We start from the raw sequence: 6000 nt of genomic DNA on the forward strand, positions 1-6000 counted from the left end.
AAAAATTAGGCCACGCCCACCAAATATCGCTATGGATTCCTGTTCGGGGATGGATAAGGATCCATCCTAGTGAGTTTGGAGCAGCTCACCCCGAAACTGTGGAATTCAGAGCCAAACGAAATTCGATGGCGTTCGCAACGCCGCCACGCCCACCTGCTTCATCGCAGCCGGTCGGGGTTGGAATCCACAACACACCAACATGTCTTCTGTCTCTGGACACAGTTTCATGTTGATTAGGTCAAAGGGCTAAGATAGCGACCGTTCACAGTAAAACATTACACTTCCTGCTCTCAGGGGGCGTGGCCTACGTAAAAAAAAAATTTCACTGCAGGGTATTTTAGGACACCCGATGACGATCAATCACTGAAAGTTTGGTCCCTCTATGTGTTTTTGTATATGAAATATAAGAGGTTTTTGTTTCATGGCGTGTAGGTGAACTTTGACCCCTGGTAACCCCCCTTCAACATGCTCCAAAACTCACCAATTTGATAACTTTAAATCAGACATGCCTTATGATCAGACTGACCGAGTTTGAAGCCGATCAATCGAAATCCCTAGGAGGAGTTCGATCAAATACGAAGGCTGTAAACGGCCAAATCAGGGTCCGAAATGGACCTTCAATCCAACATGGCCGACTTCCTGCGATACTTGCACTATGACATTACTTGTAAATTCTGAGCGTCTTAGTGAGCTCTACAACTGTACCGAATTTCAAGTCTCTACGATGAAGTAAGTGAATAGCAATGGGTCTTTTGAAAATTGCTAGTTGCCGCCGTTGAGCAATTTTTTTTGCGATTTTTGCGACGACCTTACAGTACTTAAATTTAAAACTCGTTTTATGCGACCGCCAAGTTTGGTGAGTTTTTGAATATGATAAAGCCCCCAAAAAGGCAATTCATTTGGGTGGAAGAATAATAAGAATAATAATAATAATAATTAAAGCTGCAAGCAGCCTCGGGCGGCCCTCGCAGCAAGCGCCGCTCCGGCCTATTGGCCACCGCGGGGGTTCCAGCCACCGCAGAAGCTCTCGCACGATTTCCAGAGCCGCAGCCAACTCCCCACCGCAGAAGCTCCGCCGCAGTTTCCAGCACCGCCGCCCGCTAGCCACCGCAGAAGCTGTCGCGCATTTTCCACACCCATCCACCAGGCGACACGCGTGAATGCGTTCGGCAGCGCTCCCCGACGACTGTCAAAAAATCTGGTGCAGATCGGTCGATGCGTCGAGGAGATACAGCCCATGTATTAACTTAGGGGGCGCAGTGGAGCCAAATTACATTTCAAACCCGTCGGGCTCTTTAGAGGTGAACAAAGGTCATACATATCCAGTTTGGCGCCAATCGGATGATCTATGCCTGAATAAGAGCCAAACGTATGTATATGGCGAGGGACTGATATTCGCCATTTGGCCACGCCCACACGGTTCAGCCAGCAGCGAGCATTGACAGAGTTTATCATCCGAATCATCTTGATTAGGTCAAGAGAGCCATAAACAGAGCTTTCCAAGTAAAAAAATAGCACTTCCTGTTCCGAGGGGGCGGGGCCTAAGTGATGTCATCATTTGACCATTGGATATTATTGGACACTCGATTATGATCAATCACTGAACGTTTGGTGCCTCTGTGAGTTTTTGTGTTAGAATTACTAATTATTTAATTTTTTCCTCCATTACAACATTGAACTGTCATTCCGTAGGGCAATGCTGCCCTCTGGTGTCGAATTACTGAAATAATGAAACTATTTCAGTGGGCAGCAGAGGGCAGCATTGCCCTACAAACAACGAACATGGACTGTTTATTATGTAATTACACAGAAGAGCTCTCTAATTCATTCTGAGGGGGCGGGGCTTAGATGACGTCATAATATGATGACATAGCATTGTCAGGCATCAGACCAGGATGTGTCAGGCCAAGTTTGGTGCAGCTCGGTCGAAACATGTGGAATCTAGAAGCAAACGTATGGCATCGGCGTTACAGGTCACTTCGCCACGCCGCCACACCCAGCTGCTTCATCGCAGCCGGTCAGGGCTTGGATCCACAACACACCAACATGTCTTCTGTCTCTGGACACAGTTTCATGTTGATTAGGTCAAAGGGCTAAGATAGCGACCGTTCACAGTAAAACATGACACTTCCTGTTCTCAGGGGGCGTGGCTTAAGTGATCTCATCATTTCACCACAGGGTATTTTAGGACATCCGATGCCGATCAATCACTGAAAGTTTGGTCCCTCTATGTGTTTTTTTATAGGAAATATAAGAGTTTCGTGTTTCATGGCGAGTAGCTGAACTTTGACCCCTGGTAACCCCCCTTCAGCAAGCTCATACAGTCACCAATTTGATAACTTTAAATCAGACATGCCTTATGATCAGACTGACCGAGTTTGAAGCCGATCAATCGAAAACCCTAGGAGGAGTTCGATCAAATGCAAAGGCTGTAAACGTCAAAATGGAGGTCAAATGAACTTCAATCTAAAATGGCCGACTTCCTGTTGGGTTTAGAGCATGGCTCTAAGAGACTTTTTTGTACGTCCCGACAAGATACACATGTGTACCAAGTTTCGTAATTCTAGGTTTAAGCATGGCTTGGGGCTGTTCATTTAAAATACTCTAGGGGTCGCTATAGAAAAATTAGGCCACGCCCACCAAATATCGCTATGGATTCCTGTTCGGGGATGGATAAGGATCCATCCTAGTGAGTTTGGAGCAGCTCACCCCGAAACTGTGGAATTCAGAGCCAAACGAAATTCGATGGCGTTCGCAACGCCGCCACGCCCACCTGCTTCATCGCAGCCGGTCGGGGTTGGAATCCACAACACACCAACATGTCTTCTGTCTCTGGACACAGTTTCATGTTGATTAGGTCAAAGGGCTAAGATAGCGACCGTTCACAGTAAAACATTACACTTCCTGCTCTCAGGGGGCGTGGCCTACGTAAAAAAAAAATTTCACTGCAGGGTATTATAGGACACCCGATGCCGATCAATCACTGAAAGTTTGGTCCCTCTATGTGTTTTTGTATAGGAAATATAAGAGGTTTTTGTTTCATGGCGTGTAGGTGAACTTTGACCCCTGGTAACCCCCCTTCAACATGCTCCAAAACTCACCAATTTGATAACTTTAAATCAGACATGCCTTATGATCAGACTGACCGAGTTTGAAGCCGATCAATCGAAATCCCTAGGAGGAGTTCGATCAAATACGAAGGCTGTAAACGGCCAAATCAGGGTCCGAAATGGACCTTCAATCCAACATGGCCGACTTCCTGTGATAGTTGCACTATGACATTACTTGTAAATTCTGAGCGTCTTAGTGAGCTCTACAACTGTACCGAATTTCAAGTCTCTACGATGAAGTAAGTGAATAGCAATGGGTCTTTTGAAAATTGCTAGTTGCTGCCGTTGAGCAATTTTTTTTGCGATTTTTGCGACGACCTTACAGTACTTAAATTTAAAACTCGTTTTATGCGACCGCCAAGTTTGGTGAGTTTTTGAATATGATAAAGCCCCCAAAAAGGCAATTCATTTGGGTGGAAGAATAATAAGAATAATAATTAAAGCTGCAAGCAGCCTCGGGCGGCCCTCGCAGCAAGCGCCGCTCCGGCCTATTGGCCACCGCGGGGGTTCCAGCCACCGCAGAAGCTCTCGCACGATTTCCAGAGCCGCAGCCAACTCCCCACCGCAGAAGCTCCGCCGCAGTTTCCAGCACCGCCGCCCGCCAGCCACCGCAGAAGCTGTCGCGCATTTTCCACACCCATCCACCAGGCGACACGCGTGAATGCGTTCGGCAGCGCTCCCCGACGACTGTCAAAAAATCTGGCGCAGATCGGTCGATGCGTCGAGGAGATACAGCCCATGTATTAACTTAGGGGGCGCAGTGGAGCCAAATTACATTTCAAACCCGTCGGGCTCTTTAGAGGTGAACAAAGGTCATACATATCCAGTTTGGCGCCAATCGGATGATCTATGCCTGAATAAGAGCCAAACGTATGTATATGGCGAGGGACTGATATTCGCCATTTGGCCACGCCCACACGGTTCAGCCAGCAGCGAGCATTGACAGAGTTTATCATCCGAATCATCTTGATTAGGTCAAGAGAGCCATAAACAGAGCTTTCCAAGTAAAAAAATAGCACTTCCTGTTCCGAGGGGGCGGGGCCTAAGTGATGTCATCATTTGACCATTGGATATTATTGGACACTCGATTATGATCAATCACTGAACGTTTGGTGTCTCTGTGAGTTTTTGTGTTAGAATTACAAATTATTTAATTTTTTCCTCCATTACAACAGTGAACTGTCATTCCGTAGGGCAATGCTGCCCTCTGGTGTCGAATTACTGAAATAATGAAACTATTTCAGTGGGCAGCAGAGGGCAGCATTGCCCTACAAACAACGAACATGGACTGTTTATTATGTAATTACACAGAAGATCTCTCTAATTCATTCTGAGGGGGCGGGGCTTAGATGACGTCATAATATGATGACATAGCATTGTCAGGTATCACACCAGGATGAGTCAGGCCAAGTTTGGTGCAGCTCGGTCGAAACATGTGGAATCTAGAAGCAAACGTATGGCATCGGCGTTACAGGTCACTTCGCCACGCCGCCACACCCAGCTGCTTCATCGCAGCTGGTCAAGGCTTTAATCCACAACACACCAACATGTCTTCTGTCTCTGGACACAGTTTCATGTTGATTAGGTCAAAGGGCTAAGATAGCGACCGTTCACAGTAAAACATGACACTTCCTGTTCTCAGGGGGCGTGGCCTACTTAAAAAAATAATTTCACCACAGGGTATTTTAGGACACCCGATGACGATCAATCAATGAAAGTTTGGTCCCTCTCTGTGTTTTTGTATAGGAAATATAAGAGTTTCGTGTTTCATGGCGAGTAGCTGAACTTTGACCCCTGGTAACCCCCCTTCAGCAAGCTCATACAGTCACCAATTTGATAACTTTAAATCAGACATGCCTTATGATCAGACTGACCGAGTTTGAAGCCGATCAATCGAAATCCCTAGGAGGAGTTCGATCAAATGCAAAGGCTGTAAATGTCAAACTCGAGGTCCAAAATGGACCTTCAATCCAAAATGGCCGACTTCCTGTTGGGTTTAGAGCATGGCTCCAAGAGACTTTTTTGTACGTCCTGACAAGATACACATGTGTACCAAGTTTCGTAATTCTAGGATTAAGCATGGCTTGGGGCTGATTTTTCTAAATATTCTAGGGGGAGATGTAGAGAAATTAGGCCACGCCCACCAAATTTCGCTATGGATTCCTGTTGGCGGGTGTATAAGGATCCATCCTAGTGAGTTTGGAGCAGCTCACCCCGAAACTGTGGAATTCAGAGCCAAACGAAATTCGATGGCGTTCGCAACGCCGCCACGCCCACCTGCTTCATCGCAGCCGGTCGGGGTTGGAATCCACAACACACCAACATGTCTTCTGTCTCTGGACACAGTTTCATGTTGATTAGGTCAAAGGGCTAAGATAGCGACCGTTCACAGTAAAACATTACACTTCCTGCTCTCAGGGGGCGTGGCCTACGTAAAAAAAAAATTTCACTGCAGGGTATTATAGGACACCCGATGACGATCAATCACTGAAAGTTTGGTCCCTCTATGTGTTTTTGTATAGGAAATATAAGAGGTTTTTGTTTCCTGGCGTGTAGGTGAACTTTGACCCCTGCTAACCCCCCTTCAACATGCTCCAAAACTCACCAATTTGATAACTTTAAATCAGACATGCCTTATGATCAGACTGACCGAGTTTGAAGCCGATCAATCGAAATCCCTAGGAGGAGTTCGATCAAATACGAAGGCTGTAAACGGCCAAAATAGGGTCCGAAATGGACCTTCAATCCAACATGGCCGACTTTCTGTGATAGTTGCACTATGACATTACTTGTAAATTCTGAGCGTCTTAGTGAGCCCTACAACTGTACCGAATTTCAAGTCTCTACGATGAAGTAAGTGAATAGCAATGGGTCTTTTGAAAATTGCTAG

This window comes from Xiphophorus maculatus, unplaced genomic scaffold (assembly GCF_002775205.1).
Source record: "Xiphophorus maculatus strain JP 163 A unplaced genomic scaffold, X_maculatus-5.0-male Unplaced_Scaffold_BN000173F, whole genome shotgun sequence".
Lineage (NCBI taxonomy): Eukaryota > Metazoa > Chordata > Actinopteri > Cyprinodontiformes > Poeciliidae > Xiphophorus > Xiphophorus maculatus.